The following is a 25,678-nucleotide window of genomic DNA, read 5'->3' on the forward strand; positions in this document are numbered from 1 at the left end:
AAAACTCCAAATCACGCAAAACAATGCGCTCCGGGCAGCACTGTCCATTCCAAAAAGAGAACACATCTCGCAAGCAAGGAAAGATGCTCACTGGCTACCCGTGAAGGAACGCATACTTTTCAAAGCCATGACCATCACACATAGATGCCTATCCCTGGATGCCCCACCCTATCTCGCAGAAAGAATCACACCGAAAGCCTCCATCAGACCCACCAGAGCTCACCGCACCAACATGATTGATGTCCCCACGTTTCAAAGATCCAGGGCGGGAGGAACCAGCTTCCAACACCTCGCACCTAAAAACTGGAACTCCTTACCTACCTCACTAAGGAACGAAAAATCATACCATACCTTCCGTAAAAACCTCAAAACCCTCCTATTCCGCTAAAGTCTACCACATGCACTCTCATGCTTGCATTGTAACCACAGCATAGCATAACCTTTAAGCTCAATGTTTATTACCAATGTGAAATGTACTCTGTAACTCGGTTTACATCTGTAAACACATTCCTATGCTTGTGTTCATGACTAAGTCTGCTGTAACAGCGCCACGATGCCCCAGGGCAGTTCTGTGCGCTTTATAAATGCAAATAAATAAATAAATAAGAGGGACCGGTACGAAAAGAAGTACTGGGTCCCCGACGCTGCCCCCTTGTGCCTTCGGGCGCAACCTACCCCGGATTCGGTCGTCTCGGCAGCGGCAAAGAAGAAAGCTGGTGGGGGCATCGGCCTCGACATCAACTTCCCCGCCGGTCGGCGAGGGCAGGAAGCTGGACACGATGGGACGACGGATCATCTCATCCGCAGCGACGACTATAAAGGCGGCCAACGCCCTGGCTATCGTAGCCCGCTACGACAGGGAGTTGTGGTTCAAAATCGCCCCTCTGTTGGACTTCCTTCCGGACGCCAAAAGGGCTGAGGCCCTTGAAATCTTACGGGAAGGTGAGATTGCTTCGGACCACGCCATCACAGGGGCAACGGACATCGCCGACACCGGTTTCCGTCAGTTGGGCAATGGCGTTTGCTTGAGACGATGAGGAAGGCTCAAGGCCACGGATTCGCGCCAGGACGTACAAACCAAGGTTTTGGACATGCCCTTTGACGGGAACAACCTGTTTGGGAAGGCGGTTGATGAGTCCCTTCAGGCCATCAAGACAGACACAGAGACTGCCCGGGCACTGGGAGTGCTCCAACAACGACGGCCGTCCTTTCGGAGCTCCGGAGGCAGACAAGGTGCCTCCAAGGGATCCGGCAGTGGCTCCTCCTCGTACCGCCAGGCGCAAGATCTTCGTCCCAGGAAACCTACAGGGGACGCGGCAAGTCGGGTGGTGCCCGTCGTCGACAGGGAGGTCAAGGAGGCAAGGCGGCCCCCAAAAAAGATTGAACCGACCGTGGGGTCGGGCCCCCGCCGAAGCACCCCGGTGGGAGGCCGGCTGGCAAGGTTCGTCAGCGTGTGGGAGTCCATCTCCACCGACCATTGGGTGCTGGACGCCCTGGCCCAAGTGCACGCCCTCGAGTTTCAGAAGAAGTGCCCTCGCGTTCCACCCGTGGCCATGAAGGAAAATCACGTCCCTCAACTACTGTTGGAAGTAAGGGCGATGCTCAAGAAGGGTGCCATCAAGCTCGTCCCAAAGAGGCTTCGGGGCTCCAGAATTTACTCAAGGTACTTCCTCGTAAAAAAAGATGCCTGGAGGATGGCCCCCCATCCGGGACCTGCGACGACTGAACAAGTACATCAAGGCACAGAAGTTCCGTATGGTCACCCTCCAGCACGTGCTGGGACAGCTGGAGGAGGGCCATTTCCTGTCGTCGTTGGACTTGGAGGATGCGTACTTCCACATCCCCATTCTAAAAAGACACCGAAAGTCAGCGCCCAGGGTGTTCACCAAGTGCCTCGCACCGGTGGCGGCGCGGCTGCACCTACAGGGGATCCACGTCTACCCCTACCTGGACGACTGGCTCATCCGGGCAAGGACAAGGGAGCTTGCCGTGGAGCACACTGCGAAGACCGTCCAGCTGCTCACGGACCTGGGATTCTCCATCAACTTTCCAAAATCCCACCTGGTTCCGTCGCAAGTCGCCCTGTTTCTGGGAGCCAAGCTCGACACAGTGGCGCGGCTGGCCTCGCCGTCGGAGGAAAGGACCAGGCCCATTCTGGGCAAGGTGCAGCGTCTGCTGGCCACGGACATGGCCTGGGTAAGATCTATCAAGTCCCTCCTCGGGATGATGTTCTCATGCATTTATCTGGTGCGCCTTTGCAGGCTTCGGATGCGCCCTTACAAGAGTTCCTCGACGCCCGCTGGGTCCAGTCGACTGGCAGCTTCGAGGACAGGATCCCTCTCAACGAGACGTTCCGTCAGGCGATCCGGTGGTGGGGTACCCGCTCCCATCTGTCGGCGGGCACGGACTTTCAGACCCCAGCTCACCAGGTGACGGTGACGACTGACGCCTCCCTGGAAGGTTGGGGAGCGAGCTCCGGAGATCTTCACGCGAGAGGCCTTTGGCTCCCGGAGAAGTCACTCCACATCAACGTCTTGGAGCTCTGCGCAGTGTTCTGGGCCCTCAGGTCCTTTCTTCCGTCCCTCAAGGGCAAGGTGGTGAGGATCTTCACCGACAACACCACCACGAGTTTCTACATCCGGAAGCAGGGCGGTACCAGGTCCCCGGCCCTATCCAAGGAAGCCCAGGATCTGTGGCATTGGCCCGTCGCCCAACGGATGTTTCTGGTGCCTCTTCATCTGGCAGGAATAAAAAACACGATTGCCGACTCACTCAGCAGGGAGCTGCGCTCGTGCCACGAGTGGGAACTACGCCAGGATCAAGTGGATCGACTCTTCCGACGATGGGGCGAACCCCAAATCGATCTCTTCGCGATGGCGACGAATTCCAAGTGCCGCAGGTTCGCCAGCAGGTTCCCCCAGCTGAGGAGCATGGGGCGATGCTTTCTCGTTCCCCAGGGACGGGCTATTTCTTTATGCGTTCCCTCCGCTGCCGTTGCTGCTCCGGCTCATCAACCAGCTCAAGAGGTCCCGGTGCAGGATGATCCTCGTCGCACCGGCGTGGCCGAGACAGATCTGGTTCCCAGACCTTCTGGACTTGTCAAAGTCCACACCAGTCAAGCTGCCGACGGACGCAGACCTTCTCTCCAGATAAGGAGGCGCCATTCTTCACCACAACCCGGAGTCGCTGAACTTGCAGGCCTGGCTCCTGCAGCGCTAGAGTTTGGAGGGTACGACATCCCGGCCGACTGCAGAGAGGTTCTTGCAAAGGCCAGGGCGTCCTCAACTCTCAAGTGCTACGGACATAAATGGAAGAGGTTCTCTGTCTGGTGCCGTGCACAGAAGATTAACCCTCTGAGGATTACGGCCCATCAAGTACTGCCGTACCTCCTGTCGCTGGCCAAAGCTGGACTGGCTCACGCCTCCATCAAAATACATCTGGCTGCAATCTCCCGATATACCAGGACTACGGGACGGGTGTCCTTGTGGTCTCATCACCTGGTGAAAGAATTCATGAAAGGACTATTCCGATCATTCCCGCCGGTGAAGGCTCCTGCCCCGGCGTGGGAGCTTAATGTGGTCTGACCAGGCTCATGGGGGCCCCATTCGAGCCTATGCGTTCGGCGCCTTTGAAGTTCCTGTCATGGAAGACAGCTTTCCTCGTGGCCATCTCCTCCGCACGACGAGTGGGAGAGATCCAGGCCCTATCTTGCAAGCCTCCATACTTGACTTTTCATGACACAGTGGTGGTGCTGAGGACGCACCCCTTCTTTATGCCCAAGGCGCCGTCGGACTTCCACCTCAACGAGCCCTTGGTGTTGCCAGTTTTCTTCCCGTCACCTTCGTCGCCGGCCGAGAGACTTTGCACTCGCTGGATGTAGCTAGAGCGCTGAAGTTCTACGTGGACCGCACGAAGAGTTTTCGCAAGACGTCACAGCTGTTTGTGAACTTTGGGACTGAATCAAGGGAAGGCTCTCTCGAAGACTTCCATTTCCAGATGGCTCTCTGGCTGCATCATGCACTGTCACCGGTTGGCAAACCGACCGCTGTCCGGCCGTCCGAGAGCCCATTCGACCAGAGCGTTCGCTGCTACCACAGCGTTCCTGTCTGGTGTGCCCCTGCTGGACATCTGCAGGGCTGCTACGTGGAGGTCGACGCACACCTTAATGAGATTCTACTGCGTCGATCGGGACTCCAGGGAGGAGTCCAGAGTCGGCCAAGCAGTGCTGCGCAACCTGCTCGCCTAAGGTGAGCCTGGTGAGGAGGTAAGAGATGCTTAATGTTGAGTTGTTGTATTGCTTAATGTCGAGCCTGTTGCCACCTCCCGTGGTTGTGCATGCGTGTACTGCTATGTATTCTCTTATTCATGAGCATGTGAATCCATGCCAGACCCCATGCTGGAGAAGTAACAAGTTTCTTACCTGTAACTGTTGTTCTCCAGCATGGGTCTGGCATGGATTCACATGCGAACCCTCCCGCCTACCCCTCTGCGGCTCTTCACTTGGTCATACTGCCACTTTACGTGCTACCAAATCTGAGGATGGCTGCCGGAGGCGGGGCTTAGGGAGAGGGCAGTCATTGGCTGGGGGCAGTATGCCCCAGAGACCAGTGATTGGTTACTACTAAGAAAGACAGATCAGAAACAAAACTGATACTGATTATTTTCTATACCGAGGATTCCCGGCCTGACGACGGGGAATATTCATGAGCATGTGAATCCATGCCAGACCCATGCTGGAGAACAACAGTTACAGGTAAGTAACTTGTTCCCTCCTTGTGTTCGAGCAGTCAGAGTGTGATCGCCATGGAATACATTCTTCAGCTATTTTGACCCCCAGAAGACAGGAGCAATGTCGAACTATGAACGGCAACCGCTGGTACGGAGAAGTCATTAAATAATCCAGTAGATGACACAACAGGGCACTTAAGCAAAACAACGGTCGACAATGTTGAGAAAGTGTCACACAACAATCATTCCCAGCAGCTCTTGGCCGGACAAATACATGATTCACCAAAACATACAGCCTCTGTGGAGCCACCCCAAGACCCAAATACCAAAACGAATCTGTCGGTGGCAGCGGGGATTCAGATCCACAACAATGTGCTAGCTGCTACAGCACTAGCATTCATCCCCTTCACAATGTTGTATGAATCTATTAACGATTCACTGAAAGATCAAGGCGCACAATTAAAGAACTTAAACTCCAAATTGGGAAATTTGGAGACTACAAATGTGGCCTTACAAAAAAGACTGGAAAGGCGGAAATTTCTGCCCAATGGCAATATCGTTTGGGCGATTTGGTAGCCAGACAACATGAGGATAATTCATCCCTAATGAACGGAATATTGGAGTGTATGAAATGCTGAGGCATAATGAGAATAGGAAAATAGAATCTGAACGTGTGAGTCAAACATCGGCTGATGATGGTTCTTTGAATATCGCCACGTTGCAAGGTCGACCAGGTCCATTTGTTCCCTCTACATCAGAGTTGTCCGTTCCCAATCTACACATCGAGCAGGGAGTGGTCCCTGTGACTTAAAGAAAAACAAATTCATCAATCAGTGCAGCTTCTACTGTTGTCTTGATTGATTTACAGATGAACATAAATGACAGGGTCAATGATAATAACAGACCAAATACTTGTGAGGCCCCTGACGTTTCGCAGCCATATGTCTTGCCTAACACGACTAATGCTCCAACAGAAGCCTCAAGTACAGGAAAACCAACTGACTTGGGATTTTTTCTGGCAATGCTAAATCGATACCCACGGCCAAATCCCTGAAACTAGGCGTAAAGCCAAAATGCTCGACAGCCACTTGTACCAAAAATGTACAAAATGTATGTAGGAAGAACACCAACGGTGAAGCACTTTGTGAGAAATCTTCCAACACCTCAAAACCTTGGCCTCTTTGAACGCAAACGGGAGAAGAAAAAATCCAGCGATGATGCCCCAATAAACTCAAGTGCAAATAAGGATCAGGCAGTTGTAGACCAGCTGCCACCAGCCCAAAAACAAAATCCAAACAAGCGAGCTCGGCTTGATTCAGAGACTCAAACAAGTGAGGCACAAGATGGTTCTTTAGAGATATGTGAATTCTCCACATACTCAATTGATTCGAATGACTTAAAGAGCTCAGAAGATTTTGCATTAATAGCTTCACGAATCCCCAACAAAGAGGCGGCACAAGGTACTCGGGATGGCGGTATGGACGATCGCTTGACCGCGGCACCCAGGTCTCTCAATCATTCGCCTGATGCGCAGGTAGTAGTCTCTTCCAAGGCTTCTAACAAAATCGTCAAAGTAGCAGCTTCTATTTCTCAAGAAACTAACTCACAGACCACAAGAAAAACCACAAACCTTAATCTGATAATAACGTCTGCTCAAACAAAGATTCGTAAGACATTGCACTCGATAACTCATGGAACTCGTTCAGAAACACAAAGTAGTTCAGCCTGGAGGATACGGGTGGAAAATCTGTTTCCCGAAGACAATGACATCAATCTTAATAGAAGAAATGTGATGCGCCTACTACATAAAATTCCATCATTACGCACAATCACTTCTGACGACATAGTGATTGTCGAATACATCTCGGAACACTCGGCCGACAATGTGTTTCTTCAAATAAAATCAAAAGCAGTGGAAAAAACACTTGGCTGCAAAAGGGGAGCTACTATTTTACGGATTTGAAATTCAGCTCGAAAGAGATCCACCTAAACCACTGGATGAAATGCCAACGTAAGCCAAAGATCTGAAATCATCTAAAGAACTGCGTCGAGATGCTTTACGGTACCAATTCAATTGGAAATCACCAAGGTCTCCAGCAAAACCTTTCCGAAGAGCTAATCGTAATGCTAAGAAGCCCGGATATTCTAACATGACTCGACCATAACTAGCACAATCGACTGAAGAATTATTATGTGGGATCTTATCTTAGAACACAATAGGTTTTCAGCATTTGTTCCAGGATTTCCCACTTTCTCTTTTCAATAACTTTGCGATCTGTCTCCAGGAAACATGGCTGTGAGAGACTCCTGTTAAAGATGGTTATAAGGCTGGGAAAAATGACAGAGGCCGTCCCTTTTCTGTCCTCACTATGGTGAATAATTAATTTGGATGGTCAGTTAAGCACATTTTCAATCCAAATTTGCTAATACAAGGGACTTTATTATACCTGCCATCAGACCATAATGTTCAATCGAAACATCTATTAATAAACACTTATTGGAACCCTAAAATGATTTCGACAGCCACTTTCATCAAAGCAGTGATCTCCATAATTGACCCCTGCCTGATATATTGTCAAGATCTCGCAATATTAATCTGCAGCGACCTAAACTTTTCTTGGTTGGAACTGCACCAAGTAAGCTCATCTGATACTGGTACTACCAATTCTCGAGGCCAGATGTGCCTGCAGGCCTTGAAAGCCAGAAACTGTGAGCTACTTAATGGTTCAGTCAAAGGCGACATTCCTGCAAGTATTACCTGGCAGGGACAGTCAACCCAAAAACGCTGGACTACATTTGACATGTTCATCTCACTGGACAAAAATTGATAGCCTGAAAATTCATAAGACTTCAAATAGCGATCATCACATACTAGAATTTATTTGGTCGCTCCAATGGATAGCCAATACGAAGATGTGCATCTGGCCTCTGGAAATAAACCAAAGGGGCAATAGATTGAAGATTAATGATTGTCACATAACCATGCAGAGAATAAACTATTCACCTTTTCTTACTCAATTCTGCTCAAAAAAATCAAATGTTAAGCCCAATTCATATTCTAAAAAATGTCTTTAGTGCTCAAGTAAGCCCTGAAAAGAGAAAAATGAAGTATAATATCAGACAAGAAAAAAAGATCAGATGTGGAGTTTAACTCGCTGCAGCGATTAAGAACTGTAAAATGAAATATCGCAACTGGCTCAAATCCTTTAAAATCATAAGAGACCAAGAACGTGCAGAACAAATTCTGAAATTGATTGTTCAACAGAATTCCAAAGAAATCTGGAAAATCTTGAATAAAAACTTTATCCAAGAAGCGACTGTGGTTTCCGGGATTACAATGACAGCCTGGGAAAATCACTTTAAGGGTGTCTTCAATGATGGCAATACAAACGTCGAGGAAGTGATCATAGACTCGGAGCCCTGGGACGTCTGTGCGCAGTACGAGGATATAATAAAAATAATCCAACATCTAAAGAATTCTCGAGCAGCAGGTCCGGAAGGGCTGACGAACATAATGCTCAAAGAAAAGAAAGAAGAATGGGCCAACTTTATCGTAGTTATTTTTCATCGTATCTGTTTCAAGAAATTCCAACTTCCTGGAAATCAGAAGTAGTAATCCCTATATTCAAGGAGGGTGATAGGGACAATCCGGCTAACTATCGCCCCATTGCCCTCTTGGATATAATAGGAAATGTTTTTGCCCCATGCCTACAACTGAAAATTACTGCTTGGGCAACTTCCATCAGCCTCATGGATTCACGCAAAACTGGTTTCACCAGAGCAGTTGGCAGAGAAGTAAATCTTCTAATAGTGACCCTTTCGAAACTTGAAGCGATGAAGTCTCACAAAAAAGTCTTCATGGCCTTTATAGGTATGAAGCAAGCGTTCGATACCATCAATCGATCAAAACTTTGGAAAAAGCTATCGACTTGGGCCTGCCCGCTAGCTTTACTACATCCACTATTGGCTCTCCACAATGAAACATCAATTTGAGTACGCATCAATGGTAGTGGGCTCCTGACGAATGAAGAAACAACTACTAACTGTGTAAAATAAGGTTGCCCTTTGGCAGCTTTATTGTTTAAACTCTACATCTCGGATATGTCTGGAGCCCTCAACCGTGTCCACTGCTTTCCGCCAAAATTAAATGCCCATCAGATCAGTTGGCCGCTTTATGCTGACGACATTGTGCTGTTCGATCAAACCGAGATCGGGTTACAACGGCTATTGTCCAAATTGGTTTCCTACCTACAAAATAATATTTGGGCTACATTAGAAGGTCAATTCTGGAGAGGGGGTGCTTGGACTGCCTGCAAACATTTCCACAGTAGCAATCAGACATGAACTGGGCTTAGAGCCCCTACATGGGATAATCCAATGGAAATCAATAGCCGTGCTGCGCAAAATGCAACTGCCAATGGCTGCCCCACCATACAGTATATTTAAATAGTCAATAATCCATAGTCAGTCAATAATCCACACTCTAGAATTCTGCTGAGCTGGGCCACCAAAATCAGGAAGATCTTAGAAGTGGCAGATATCCACTGGGATACGATTATGGATACACCTCAAATAGGCAAAAAAAAAACCTACGACAGTGGAACTGGATAAAGAATGATGAAATCGGGGAGTCTATGCCGACTTCCCTTTATACCGGACCGGCTTGCAATAGTTTGGACAAATTGCAAAAATATCTTGAAAGATTTCTGTCCAGATTACATCGTAACAAATTCCTCAGAATTCGTTTGAATGCATATAAAACAAGAGCTGCTCATGATGAAACATGACGGGGATACAAAAGATATGTCTTGTAGGTTTTGTACAAACACCACAGAATCGTTAAAACATTTAATCATAGAGTGTAGCATATTGTCCGCACAACGTTCACTCTTTTTGGGAAGATTCATTCCAGACTGTGCGTCTATTGACTAATGGTGGTTCACAATATTGTCTGGGCATAAGCCTCATCTTATATGTGCAGTGGTAGACTATCTCGATAAGATCTTAGATCATGAACTATAATTGGGAAACTAAATTGAACTATCTACAGCAGAATGCAATAAATTGAGCTTGTTATAGCGATGGACGTATAAGTGAAATAACGTGTTGTGTAATTAAAGTTTTGTCATGAAACTAATTGTTACAAATGAAACATTTTTTTTAAAAACTTCTCTTGCTTCACTTGGATGGATCAGCACGCGCAGAACTTCTTCCCTCAAGATGTCTTCGGGAGAGGTCGACATTTCGCCTTTATAAGGTTTGACGTTGTGTAGATGTAGCCATGCACTTTGCCCCTTTAATTTGAGTGCAGTGGGGGGGTAGCTTCCTCTACCTAATGGCGTCCTTCCAAACTACTCCAGGCAGGTGCGTATACATTTTCGCACTAGCACCTGGTATCCTGGATACAACCTTGGAGGTTTCAGCAAATCTTCTGTTTCATTCTATTGATTGTCCTTGCCACTTACCCCTCCCATCTGTTCTTGATCTGTTGAGACATGAAAGAAACACTTGCAATCATTGTTAAATAATCGTGCATTTAGTCACCTAATGTGCTTGCTATACTGTGGGCATCAGTTCTTACCCTAGTTGGAGGAGCAAGTGGGGTTTGAACTATCTGCTCAAACAACTCATTTAAAAAATGCTGTCCATTGTCCGACCTCAAAACCTTGCACCCCCCCCCCATCTGGGGTAACACCTTGCGCACAAGAAACTTGGCAGCGCAAGGGTAATAAGGGTATGTGACTGGACCTGCCTCTATCCATCTAGAAAAAGGACATACTATAACCAGCATGCATCTATAGCCCTTGCATATCTGTAGCATATCTATATGCCGATGCTCAAATGGACCACTACTGTTTGCAAAGTGTGCCCTGCAGTGAAATTCTGGCACTGTCACATGTTCCAGGAGATTGGGTGAGAACCACTCTTCTGCAATTGTTGCAGCTAGACTCTCGAGTCGTTTGTGCTGGGTAGTGAAGCTGCACCAGCGCTACTCTCAATAATGCTAGAGGCATAACTGGCTTTCATGTGCTATCCTGCCTCCAAATTGCTGTAGTGGGGGATAAAGAACACCCCCGCTTTATACATAAATCCTGATCTTGTGAAGCTCGACCTTGTATTTCAATAAACTGGACAATAGACAGCATGTCAAAACCCTTCTTTGCTAACATGCGTCGTCCTGTCATTTGTTTAACATCTTTTTTCTCTAAGCTAGATGTGGGTGGATAATAGGCTGTGTTTTTGGTCTCTACGTCTGCGGTTTCGTTTCCACTGGAAATTAAGCCTGTTCTTTTAGAATGCCTTGAGCATTTTACAACTGCTAGTCAATGGAAGACTCATTGCTTCTATAAGCCTATCCAATAGGGCGGCATGTTGCACTGGAGTGCCATCTGCACAGAGGAAGCCGCTCATTTTCCAGCGTGACAAACCTGCGCGTACAGTAGACATCACAGGTGGACTCTGAGTACATCGTCACTTCCTCATCCTCAAAGCTCCAAAGTACTTCAATGAGCGCCACTAATTCTGCAGCCTGTGATGAATAATTCAAAGACAATCTCATGCTCGCTACAACCTCAAATTCACCTTCTCTTCAGTTTCACTACTGCTGCTCCTCTAGGCCTTTCCACAGTTGTCCGATCAATTTTTGAAGAACAATAAATAACCTAATCGCCCCCCGCCCCTGCTTCCGGAGGGCATTTTCTTTAGCTTGGGGAGTATCATTATAACAGTTAATGTAAGTTGTGCAATCATGTACATTATCATCCTCTCCTACTGGTTCTGCTGTAATCGTTGCTGGATTCACTATGTTGCATCTAACCATTTTAATCGCGGGGTTGGAAATAATCACCTCGTACTTCGATGCTCTGTGTGGTCAATGTGACACGCAGGTTTGACCTCTCTCTCCTCCCCACTTGTCACCGCTCTCTCTTGGTCAGACCATTCTCTCCTCCCATATGGGTCCCTTTGGCCCTCTGACTGCACCCCCGACAACTTCATTTACTAACATCCGCCCGATGAAACGTGCCAGCTTCGGCCATCGCCTCCGCCTTCATCCCACCTCGCCCCTCTACCTCTGACTATACCACTGACTCTGCTTTCAGCAGCCTCCATTTGTCCATTACCAATATTCTTGACATTCTTGCCCCAGTCATGAGGATCCGCCTGAAACACGACTCTAAGCGGAACACCTGGTACGACTCTGAACTTGCTGCCCTGAAACTAATGTGCAGAGAGGTCGAACGTAGGTTGCAAACCTCTGGCTCATCCCCTGACAAACTGGCCTGCTGCCTGCTCCAAAGGCAATACAGACTCTCTACCTGCGCCAAGAAGAGAGCCCACATGCAGACACGGATTTCCGGTGCATCCAACACGGCTGAACTTTTTAAAAGATCTGCAGGGAACTAGCCATCCCTTCTGCAGTCTCCTCCTCCCTTTCCCCTTCACATGCTTTCTGCAATACCCCGGCCAGTCACTTCTCCACAGAAACTCAGGACATCCTGAACACCCTTGCTACTCACCCTCCCTACCATTGCCATGCCACCTTGCCTCCTTTGGCCCTTCACCCTCCTCCCTCTTCCCTGTCACACCTGCAGAAGTTTCCAGAGTTATCCGCTCCATGAAGGTCTCTTCTAAACAGGTTTCCTCTTGCTCATCCAGAACCATCAACATTGGCTCTCTTGCCCCTGCACTTGCTGATTTCTGTAATCATTATTTTGCCACTGGATCTTTCCCCTCCTCCCTCAAGCACTCCCTTGTGTCCCTTCCTGAAAAAACCTTTAGCAGGACCCTACCTGTCCAGCCATTACCGCCTTATTTCCATCATCCCCTTCCTGGGGAAACTGGTGGGGAAGCTGGCCTTTCCCCAACTCAACTCGCACATCAAACTTTTTGGTGGTCTTCATGACCATCAATCTGGATTCCGAGCATCCAGAGGCAGGGAAACTGCTCTTCTGAACACTTGTGAAGAACTGCTTGCATCTCTTGACTCCAACTCCCCAGCTGTACTCATCCTACTCGATCTCTCCTCTGCCTTTGACACAGTCAACCATTAAATCCTCATGCAAAGGCTACATAGTACCCTTGGTATCGCAGACCGGGCACTGGAATGGCTGACATCCTTCCTAACTGACCGCACGTCCCAGGCTATCCTGGGCTCCTTCTCCTCGCATACTTCCTTCTCCACCTGTGGTGTCACCCAGGGCTCTATTGTCTCCCTTTGGCTCTTTAACATCTACCTTGCTCTTCTTGCTCGCCTCATATCCTTTTCCCCCCAACTTCCAGTGTTATGCTGATGAGACACAACTTTTTTTCAAACTTCCTGCTGACCCTTTTGCATCTTCTATCATCCCTGACTGCCTATCTGCCATCCAGTCCTGGTGCATCGCCAGTGATCTCTGCCTCAATGCCTGGAAAACTGAGATCCTTCCCGTTGGGACCCCTGTTGCCTCCTCCTTCCCATCACTCTAGCCTTCCTCCATGGTCTCTCCCCTCCTGACCCCCTGAAGCCAGAAACCTTGGAGTCATCTTCGACTCCTCTCTCTCTCCTTCCTCCCTCACACTCAGGACATTGTCACTCTAGTCTTGACTATTGCAATAACCTCCTCCTGAATCTATGTTCTTCCACTCGCCAACCCCTCCAGCTAATCCAGAATAGGGTAGCTAGGTTTATCCTTGGCCTTAAGCCCAGGGACCGCAACTCTTCTGCCCTAAAAAGTCTTCACTGGCTCCTGGTTGCTGCATGGATTAAATTCAAGTCCCTCTGCATCATCCACAAGGCTGTCTGGGCCCGGGACCACACAATCTTCAACTTTATATCACTAAATACTCTCTCTACACCTCTATGTTCCTCTAGCACCAACTCTGTGTGTAAAGCGTTTCACTAAACAGCGGGTAGGTGGTGGATTGCTCTCCTCTGCTGGCTCCCTCCTATAGAACAGCCTCCCCCTCTCTCTTCGCCTTGAGCAGGACTTTCTTATATCCCAGAAGCGCCTCAAAACTTTAGTCTTTACCTTCTTCCCTCCTCTGCTAATTTGCACAGCTGCTGTGATTGGTGTCCGGGGCCTTCTTGCGTCCCACCTGACCTCCCACACCCAATCGTCCCCGCTCCTGTCTACCTTCAGCACTTGCTCTTGCACTCCCTCCACCTTGGAGGCTCACACTTACCCATTGCAGCCCCAGGTCGTGTAGCACTCTCCACACCATGCACTTCTAACATGTATTTATCTGTGGCTCACCCACGAGCATGGACACTTCAGCACTCCCCCCTTCCTTACTTCACTTGCATGTTCTGAATACTCCCAAGGCATAGCAGGTTTGTCCTTTTCCCCCCACTGGTTTTTAATATTTTGTTTTCTAATGTTTCACTCCCTTGTTCCCTCCCTTTTCCCTTTGGGCGCTTTAAATCAGTATTTACTTGCTGTATAGGCTCTTAACAAATGAACAATAAATGTACTTTTGGGTTTCTCTAAGATTACAAATAATGCATGTTCTACAAATAACGTTATTGGTTACCCCATCCTTTATACTTATTTCAATTAAAAATGCAGTAGCAGCTAAAGATTGTTCACAGGGATAGTGTCCCTTCGTTACTGGATCTAAAATCCCACTGTAATATGCCAATGGTTTGTTTATGTCCTCATGACTTCTCCATTTGAATGGGAGAATAAATCCAATTCTTAATTGTAATCTGGGATCCCTAACAAAGGGGCTGTACTGGATGCCTTTTTCAATTCTTTGAACCCTTCAGTTTCTAATCTGTCCATGTTATTCTGCTCTTATCTACCTCAGCTGCTTTGAGTCCTTTTAAAAGTGGTTGAATGCATGTACTGTAATCGAAAACCCAGGCCCTGCAATAATTGCATAAACCCAGAAACTGTTGCATGTCCCTCACTATTTTAGGTGCTTTGGTTTTCATGATTGTTTCTGCTCTTTCAGGTGTCACTTCTCCCTTCGTGAGCCATCAACTGTCCTATGTACAAGACGTCTTGACAATATTGTAATTTCTCCTTATCTACCATATCATTTCTCTGAGAGTATGGTCGTGAGTTTAACTGAGTCTTCTCTCCACCTTTCCTCTGTCCCACTACACACCAAAATGTCATCCACATACTGAATTATTGCATTTTCGACATTACTCAAGTCCATCTGGAGGACCCTGTTAATGATGGAAGGGGGACTTGCAGTACCCCTGAGGCAACAAAGTATGTTTCAGGTGCGTATTTCTATACGGAAATGAAGTCCAATCTTGTGAGTCTACGTGAAGGGGAAGCGAAAAGATTTGATTCTTTAAATCGACAGCTGTGAAATATTTCACCATGGAGGCGATGTTGCACAGTATCGTCACAGGAGTTGGAACTAAAGGAAACTCTGCTTCGGCTACGTTGTTTAGAGGGCAAAGGTCCTGAATAAATCTCCATGACCCCCTCTTTGATTTTATTTCACAGGTTACACGGCCGTGTTACATAATGAATCTGATGGCACCAATATGCCTTGCTTCATTAAAGCAGAAATGGTCTCAAATATACCTTCATCCGCCTCTGTAGACATGGAGTATTGCTTTGTTCATGGTAAGAGCTCCTGGTTTTAACTTAATTGGAACTGCACCTGTCCCTTTTATTAAACCCACATCATATGGGCTTGTGGTCCATAAAATCTCTGGCACTTTCTCCGAGTCTCCCTGATAGAATGACGGTCTTCTTTTTACCAACGCCATTCACTGCAGTGTTTCTATATTCCTTACTTTAATCCACTAAGTGATAATAATCAAAAACACTAGTTCATCGTCCTAATAGTCATTTGTAAATGCTTCTTAATCTGTCAAATCTGTCAACCTGTATCCGTCAATGAGGGCTAGTCTCAATATTTTGCCTACCAACCTGGGTAACCATGATAATAGAATAGTGCATGTCTTCAGTCCGTCGACTGCGTAGTTGAAGGAAGCACGGGTGCGGAACGCAACAGTGCGTGTGTCCTTGTAGGCTGGAGCGCGAGTTGGTTTTAAGGAAAAGAGCGCAAGCAGAAGTAAAAGTGAATCCGCAGGTTAAGAGCGCGTGCAATTAAAAGGAATAAGCGCGCTGAGCAGTGCAGGCGCGTGTAAATTGTCAAAAGAAATCGTCGAGTATGCGCGAGTGAAAGCGCAAGGTTTTAATGATTTTGAATGCGCGTGTTTGGCCCTAACACATGCGCGGGAGGAACTGCATTCTAAAAAACACATTTTTTGTGTAAAAGCAACTCTTACCTTAAAAAGGTGTTTTCAAACTACAGGCTTGCAGGAGATTAACACAATCAAAAAACTTCACACAGACTTTCTATTGAAAGAGCATGCAAACAAAGTCCTTTCATGGAAGTAGAAAGAGGACTACCTCATAAGGAACAAATAAGGAAGGGAAATCTTTGTGCATTGAAGTATAAGAAATTAGTCCCTTACAATTGCTATATTTGAGGCACCACGTTTGCAGGAATAGATGAAGGAATGGTTTTTTCGGAAAGCAAGTGTGTAAAGAATCCAAGACTGTTGAGCATTTACAAGAGCTGTTAACCAGAGAGCTTTTAATAGACTATTAGTGGCCTTGTAGCGAAAGCATCTCGTTCTAGTCAAGTTTAGTTTTGAAACTTCTACTAGTTTTTTTTACAAAAGTAAATCCTTTAAGACTATGATTTTTAAACCTCTAAGCTATAGCAGAGGTTAAGCAGGTAAAGAAGTTGGCATAAGATTGAATGCATTTTAAGAAGAGAATTTTACATAAAGCATAAGTAACCAAGCATATTTGTTTTTACCACAGATACCTGAGCCTACCAGAAGGTCGCAAGGCAGCAGTATCTCATTTATTTTCCCCCACTTCCCCTTTCTTGGCGGTTCTCAGCTCAGCTATAATCTATAAGTTGATAAGAAAACTCCTGGTGAGGGTCTGTGGGGCCAGCATCAGCTCCTGCAGAAAGTTGGCAAGCCGGACCCTGACAAGTTATCCTTCGAGTCAAGGTTGGTACCACAGAGACTAGCGTCTCTCCCCGGCTTGATTATCAGCGGAGGAGAGTCTTGCGTACCGTTGGCATCTGTTGCAATATACACTTGCTATTGTTAGCAGACTTGTTATGCCTTCCGCGGAGGTACCACAGGCCTTGTCAGAAAGGGCAAGGTCGATTTTCTCCTGGTCACGTTACCCTCTCGGTCTGCGCCGTCTTTCTCCTCTTGAACTGCTGTGCTGAGTTAGCTCTTTCGTTGTGTGGTCTGCGTTGCTCGTCCTGTGCTCTCGTGCTCCACCTTGATCGTCCCTTGTGCTCGTGCTCCACCTTTTATCCCTGTAAGGAAGGAAAAGGGCTGTCGGGTGTGTTGTTCTGGTCAATTGCCTGACTTTGCCTGATCCTTGTATTTGGACAACTTGGATAAACGGCTCTGGTGTTAGTCCGTTGTCTTTCGTGGTGTGAAAAAGTGTTTGTGTGGAAAAGGGGGGGGTGGGGAAGTATTTTGGAATATCCTACGTGGTAGGATGGGGAAAAGCTGTTGAAGGAAGAGGGATACCACGTCTCACCCATCTGTGCCCCACTCCCTAAGGACCCCTCATCCAGGTGATCCTCCCTCACTAGTCCACCCCCAGGAACTGGATACTATAGCAATGGCCGTGTCCTGGCCACCTGGATGACCGATCCCTGGGGACTATCCAGTGAGACACTGTTAGGTTTCCGGCACCACCATTAAATCCTCCTCTTAGCTGAGTTTTTAAATCTATCTCGTCCTACACCTCTAGGCTCATTCCCTCTTCCTCTTGACCAAAACGTATACCTACTTTGATCTGCAGGATATCCTGCGTTATTTTGCTGCCCTGACTTGAGTCTCCTGTGTCACCCCTCCTTCACTACTTGTCAATACCGCTCCCTTGTGTCAGGTCTGGACCAGATTAGTTTGGGTCAGATTATGTTTAAATTATGCATCAGTTTTTGTGAAACATTCTGTAGTTTATTTCTGCCTTAACCTTACCTCTTTCAGAAACCAGGCAAAAACAAAGTAAACAAACGAAATGCAACTAAACCAATCAGATTTGTCACAACCTACAACACTGAAGTCAAAACTTTTAAAAAAATCCTCAATAAACATTGGAATCTGCTAACAATGGATCAAGACCTGAAACCTTTTCTACCAGATACCCCGTCCATTACAAAAGCACCTAATTTGAAAAATATCCTAAGCCCCTCTCATTTTGTAGAAAAGGGAAATATGGGAGGACAGCAACAACTGTGGCTATCTGAGAAACTCAAAGGTTTTTACAAATGTGGAAATTGCAAAATGTGTGCTTTTGCAAACAATGGACTGAAAGAATTCATTAAACCTAATGGCACAAACTACATAATCAAAGATTTGTTGAATTGCAACACCAAATTCACAGCCTATGCGATTAAATGTGTTTTCTCTAAACTTTACATAGGGAGCTCATAAGACCTCTCAAAATTCGAATATCCGAACATATCCGCTCCATCAAACAAAGACATTCGCTATTCCTTAAGCAAACACTTTTTGGAAAATCATTGAGATGAACAAATGAATCTGATAAGATTTTATGGTCTTGAACATGTGACTTCTCCCAAAAGAGGAGGAAATGGGGAAAGATCCCTGAGAAGAGTTGAAGCTAATTGGATTTTCTCTATGGACAGCTGCATTACCGGCCTTAATTATGATAACCAACTCAGCCTTTTTTTATGATATTACAACATTAATTGTTGATGTATGTCTTTAAATGTTGTATGAGATCTGCTAATTATAGTTATCCACTTAATTTTATACCACACATTTTCAGGTAAACAAACCTATAGGCATAATATGAAAATCCTTTAGTTATTCACCTAAATTAAATGTGGAACAAATGGTATTGTGACCTCTAAAGATTATTATATACTTTTCCCCATTTCTCCTCATGTCTCCCCATTTTCCATATATTTTTCCATATTTTTCTACAATTTTCCATATTTTTCTACAATTTTCCACCTGTTTTCCATTTTCCATAAATTTTTTCAAATTTACCCATGTACAAAAAAAATATTTTCAAATGGTCCCCCTTCTTTCCATTTTTTCCACTTTAGGTATAATTAGATATAGCTGGTAACACACAAATTACTATTCTCAATACACCATTCCTATGGTTTAACTAGAAATATTGTAAAAGCCACCGACTCACCAAGTAATGTACTTCTATTTTTGCTAAACATAATTGCCCACCAAGGAAGCATAGTAATGAATTACGCCCATCCATCAGGTAATGTACTTCTATTTTTGGTAACTAAAACTGCCCACCAAGGAAACCACAGTAAGAAATCACGCGCGTTCGCGTGCACATTCCTCATACATATCGATTTTTCAAAAATGGCGGCCGCGACGTGATGACGCGTATGACGTCATCACTTGCGGCATGCAATCAAAAGCGGCCATTTCCAGCACCGCGAAAGCAGCAGCATTCAAGGAACACAGGAGAAATCCAGGTAATTTCCATCTCTAAACCTAACCTAAGATGAGACCTCGCTTCAATAAGTTAGCAAGTCTTTTTTTTATCAAGCTATAGCAATTTGTAACCCAAACAGTCATTACTTTTTAATATAATCATTGTATATGTAACTTGCAGGAACTGCTTAACAGCATAAGAAGCCCAAAGGATTTTTGGTCTGTTAAAGGAAAATCATTTTGGAAATTTAAAAGTTGAATCCACAATTCAAGAATCAACATACTTCCACTGCTAAAAATAACTTTTATAGCAATAAAGACCCATATCTAAAATAGTAAGCACAACCCTAATCTATCTCGTGTTATTTGGGTAAAAATGTGCCATCTAGCTGTATACTTGATAGATATTATATATTACTCCTAAACTGCATCCATGTGTATTGAAAACATTTTTGGGAATACTAATTTGCCTTCCTATTCTGCTCAGAGTAATTATGTTCTTTTGAGAAAGAGATCTATAGATAAATATAATTTGATTTGTCAGCACCAATCATAATTTGTGTCAATGTTCCCAAGATCTTCATGTATTATGTTAAAAATGCTTGGGCTCTCACAATAACCCTGGGGCAACCGGCAATGTTCATATCTCTTTCCCCCCAAGGTAAAGTTGTCAGATATCGTGAATCTGGGTCCAGTGGTACAGAGAAAAATGCATTTTTTAAGTCTACCACTGTGAAACATGTTGCTGACTTTGGGATGCTACACAAAAATGGATGCAGGGTTTGGGACAAAGGAAATTCCTTCTTGTATAACGTCATTAAGAGGCCTTAAATCCTGTATCATCCTCCAAGCCACGCCCTTTGCTTTTTCGATCAGGTAAATGCAAGTATTACAAGGTGAATTTTATGGCACAATAATCCTTTGTTCTAATAGGGCATGTAAAGTCTTTTATCCCTTCCTTAGCTTCTCTTGACAGAGGATACTGTTATACTCAAGCCAATATTGCTCCTGGTTTGAGCTTAATCTTTACTGGGGTAACTACCTGCAGGAGCCCTATGACATGGGTACCTGTGGTCCACAGTATTGATGGTACCTGCTACATGTCTTTGTCAAAGAATTTCGGCGGTGCACTGACAATGGCCATGAGGGGATTTGTCACCTGTCTGTGCTGAATCATTATTTCACATGGGATACAGATCTCCATTACGATTTCTCCATCAGTGTCACTGTCAGTGAACAGCTTCTCATGTGATAAATCACATAGCGCTGTATTGGGATCTATGCACAGCACTGTCCGCCACTCACACCCATGCGCATCCAGTCCTAATACTGCTATTCGTTTTGCGGATACTTGCACACCATGCAGATCTATGGACATTATCGACCCGGGTGCCACCTCAGGTGCTGCCACGGGGCAAAACACAAATTCTGACGGTACTCGCCACTCCTGGCATGTTATTTCAGGAACTACTGTTGCCAATACTTGTATCCCTTGTGCAAACATGTCTGGCTCTACTGGCACTCTGTGAACTGTTAATGTACTGGCCATTGTGTGTATCAGCAACATTGCTCTCATGGCACATATGCCTGGTGTTGAGCATACTATTCCTCTCACTGTGAAAGAGATAGTTATATTGAGTTTGCTGAGGAGACCCCTCCCCAGTAAATGTATTGGCAAATCTTCATAATACAGAAAAGGTGCTCGTACTGTTTTTCCCCCCAGTGTTACGTCCAAATCTTGAGTGTATTGAACCTTGACCACCGCCCCAGAGAATCCCTGTGTTTCCAACTTCCAGTCCGACAGCGGAAACCAGGCTTCTTTAGACATGACTTTTCCGCTCCAGAGTCCACCATAAAGAAGAACTGCTTGTTTCCCATCTCCGCCCCCACCAGTGGTTTCTCGTCTGGGCTTAGGAGCGTTGACAGGATTGGACACGCAAATGCTCTCTGTGGCCTGTCCTATGCTGGATGTCTTGTCTCGTGGTGGTTAAAAACATTGTCTCCCACCACAGCTACTCCTCCAAACGACACCGGTGCATCATTTGCCGCAGTGACAAATGGGTTGCTGCATGCGTGTATTATGTGATTCTGTTGCGGTAGTCTCTGCTGTGTACCCTGTGGCGGTGCTCTGTGTTCGTGTGCATAATGGGGGATCCATTTGCTCTTCTTGTCTATATCCTCCCGTTGGCAGGCCATAGGGGCTACCTGGGTGGGGGTGGCCATACTGCTGTTCGTTCTGATAAGGTGCCATGGGACGAGTACGACATTACCTTGCAAAATACCCCCACCTACCACATGCCCAGCACACCCCTTGTCCTCCTCCTCTGGGCCCCTGGCTCCCATACCCCCCTCTTTGCCCTTGGTACCCACCTCGTCCTCATCCAGCTCTTCCTTGCAATTGTGGCCCTCCATTCTGCTCCCCGCCAGCCCATTGCTCTTGTCCATTTCCTGCCCAATTTGCCGCCATTCTTGCCTGTGTTGATATTGACCCCTCCCCCCATATTTTTGTCGTTCTGTGGGGAGGGCTGCAGCTACTGCTGCGACCATCACCAATTTTGTTTGTACAAGCTTCGCTTCATCTGACATTTTTTCTGCGTTATCTCTTTTTCCCTTTCTTTGATCCTCCTACAGTGGTGTACAATAATGCTCTGTATTTCTGACCAGCCTCTGGCTTCTATCCCGGCAATTTTATCAAGGGCCTTCTGTACTTCCTTTGGGGGGGCTCTCTTAATTATGAAATTAAAGAGAGAGGTGGATTGGCCCCAAGCCGTGCCCGTCTCTGCCCTCCACATATCCTGCACCCGGAGAATGTACGCTGCTGCATCTTCGCCCTCCTCCATGGTGCATTGCATCACTGCTTGTAAGTCGGGGTTGTCTGGGAATGTGCTCTTCAGTACATCCCATAACTGAGATCTCAGTGTTAAATGAGGCCCCATCATGGCGGTCACAATCCAATGTCACTCCAGGGAATCCTGCTTTCATCCATACCCCATTAGCCTGATCACCTACTGCTGATACTAACAAGCTTTTTGATCTCACCAATTGCTAAAGGAACCCCTGCAGTATTTTTCTCAAAGGCGTATATCCATTTACTCGCTCCCCCTGTGAGTGGAGGCAATGTTTTCAATAGATCGGCTTTATCCATCTGTGCCCAGGGGATATAATGAGGCCTCCCTGCTCCCTTGAGTATCAATGGCATCTGTAAATTGCTCTTCCCATGGTCACCTTTGCTCCCTTTTTCCGTGTTACTGCCATTCTCCCCATTCTGCTCCTCAATCTCCCTGGGTGCCACCCTTCCTCTTCCCTCTGTTAGCTGGGCGCTGACCCTCTGGGTAGTGACACCCCACCTGCTCCATTCCCCTCTTCATCCTCATTTTAAGTCACTCCAATAGTCTTCTTCCCTTTCTGATGTCACACTCCCTTGTACCATACTCACCTGCTCCTCTCTCTACCCGTACTATCTTGACGGGGGTATTATCAATGCGAAATAGAAAGTCTCCTGCTTTCCAGTAATCCCCCAATGTATTTACTGGTGTGATAGGTGTTGGGGATGGCAGTGTTTGCTCGCCCCGCCCCTGGTGAAATCTGGCTTTGTTCGCATATCTCTTAACCTCGCTAGTTCTGCTTGTGTCATTTTTAATTGTGTTTCTAAGTTCTGTGTCAACTGCCCTAAGCTGACCCGGAGGAGTGCACGTTTGTCCATTTGCCCCTTTTTGATCATAAGGGGGAGGAGCTGTTGCTGATGATTTGGGGGGGGGCGCTTGGCTTCGGTACGTACATGGGGTTACTACATCCCTCTGCAGGTTTCGTTAGCAGTGGGTATAACTTTGTAGGCTCAGTTTCCTTTTCCATATTCTCTCCCCCTTACTCATTGCTGCTCACTACCTGGGATGGTGCACCTTTGCCATTGTTTTTGCTCGGGGGGTATTTCTTCGAATAACCTCCACAAATCTAATACTTCTCTTCTGTTTTGGAGTTATTTACCTTTATATTTGATGGTCAACTATGTTGCTACCATGTCTAACATTGTTTTATCAAACGACCCACCTTCTGGCCAATTCTGGGGCATTCCCTCCCCTTTCATTTCTGTTTGCCACTGTTCATGGTATTTCTTTATTTTCTCACTATACACAGGTAGGCTCTGGCATAAATGCATGAGTGGCGTCTCCACCCCCATCGTGCGTTTATTATTGGCTGTGAGGAGCGTGTGTGAAGGTATGAACACTAAGAACACTTTTGATAACCTTTGGTTACGAGATGCTCTCTAAAAAAAAACTTCATCTTTTTAGTACCACTGTCACAATATACTTTTGTTAAATCTTTGAACACTTCATGCCACCAAATTTAATTTTCATCAAAAAATAAAACAGAACATTGGCCAGTTGACGTTTAACGCACAAATTGACATACACACATACAACATGTAACATTAGACACAAACGTGAAACAAGAACAGGAACTACAACCCCTACCTTCCTGTTCTCCCTTGCCCCCTTACTTCACCCAGAATCTCCCCCCTTCCTGGTCCCTTGTGTACCTCCCTCTAGAGACCTTATTTCCTTAGAAAGAAGAGAAAAGAAAGCAAAACTAATTCTATTCCGAGTCTTCCCCTTATGCGAGACTCTTGCTTTGTTTATTTTTTCAACATCTAACCTCGTGTACTAGTCGAGATGGCACTATGCAGCGCCGCCTTCTACCCCCTCGCGGAGCTAGGTTCCTGTACTTCTGTTCACCTTGTCACCTCTTATAAAATCCTCAATGGCCATATACAGATAAAAGCAGTAAAGAGAAAAGACCCTTCGATTCTACCCCTACTAGATGTCCCCGAAAAATACCTCAATCTGACTCCCTTCCCGTTCCCCTCACCTTCTTTTAGTGTCTCTCCCAATTGATACTCACGTGTCCGTATTAATACGAGAGCCTTCGTACCTGGTATGTCAAGGTGCTGCCCCACGCTCAATGGCCAGACCCGGCTCTGGCAAGCGGTACAGCCGGGTATTTGCAAAGCCGGGACCCGTGGAATCTTCTTTCCTAGTGTGTGCACTTCTAAAGGGTACCAGTTGCCGTAGGTGGCCAGCCTTGATGGGGGCGCCCTAGATCCCGCCGCTGTGGCCGGGGGACGTCTCGTATCAAAAGAACGAAAGCTATCACGTCGGGGTCACCAAATGAAAGCTGGCATTCCCCACTCATACAATGAAATAACCAAATATAAGATAGCAATGGACACACCCCAGTAGGGAATGAGACCAGGAACAATTGCGAGTGAGTAAAAGAGATGCCTTTTATATAAAGTAAAATGGGGCACGCAGAGAACTCTGCTTCTCCGAGATTGCTCTGCCCAAGATACAGAAAATACACATTATATTACAAAAACGCGTCATTGATGACGTGTGCTATAGGGGATACAATAAATATTGCTCATTGGTTGGAGAAGACAAGACATTACAGATCATATAATCTTGCTGCTCCAGGATTGGTCGGCGCTGAACTTGCAACTTCTTGAGGCACATGGGTCAGCTGGGCCCATCTGGGAGGGGTGTGGGGTCAGGCGATGTCCGTGCAGTCATATTTCTTGCTAACTAACACTTCACACTAAGCTATGCAAGATTTAATATGGTACATAAACTTTAATATATATATCACATAGACATTTGACGTAGGCCACAGGGAGAGCGAAGGTACATGAGTCAAGGTGCCTTATCTAACACAGTATTTCAGAATACATTGATCAGACGTTTCTTAGATCAAACATGGGTGTTTCATTATTTGTTAGTATAGGGAAAATATATGGCCTCACGGGATTAGATGCATGGGGGTGGCACATGAGCGGGGGTCTTGCAACTGTTAAATCAAAGGGACATAAGGTTAGGGGGTTCGAGGTGCATAATTCTCAAGGAGGGGTTGATCTCAGAGGAAGAAGAGAGATCGTGTTAGCTTGCAACGATTTGCGCCCAAGCTTCCGTGAGAAGAGGGCCGCCGTGGAGCCGACAGAGGGGAGGAGGTCAGGGGTCGCAGCCTGGCTGTGCGCAGTTAGAGAAGGGGAGAGGTGCATGCTCGCGTTCAGTGTGTATGTGCGGCCTTACAGAAAATGGAGTCTGTAGTTCATACAAAAAGGAGTCTTGGGGCTCATAGGCCATGAATAGTTATGTATCATTCAATGGCTACCTCACACCTTGGTCAGAGGTGCGCTGTCAACTGTGCAATGAGCATATTGTGTGCGTCATCCGGAAAGAAGGGGGCCTGGGAGATGAGACCCCCCCCTTACAGTATGCTCTTTCCTCTTCCTTCTTTCTTTTCCCACTCCTCTCTCTCTCAAACCCCTTATCGTCTGGCTTAAGCAATATTTGTCCTTTCATCGCATGTTGATATCTTTGCGTTCTCTACTCTTGCTCTCTTGCGCATTATCCTCACTGCTGTAAGCGGGGGGTTGCATATGTTGGATTAACATACCCGGCCACTGCTTTTAATTACTTTAAAGGGTAAAATCCCTTCTCCGTGTCTACACTCTTCTCTTCAGGACAGGAA

This window comes from Ambystoma mexicanum, chromosome 9 (genome assembly GCF_040938575.1).
Source record: "Ambystoma mexicanum isolate Mex_15411 chromosome 9, UKY_AmexF1_1, whole genome shotgun sequence".
NCBI lineage: Eukaryota > Metazoa > Chordata > Amphibia > Caudata > Ambystomatidae > Ambystoma > Ambystoma mexicanum.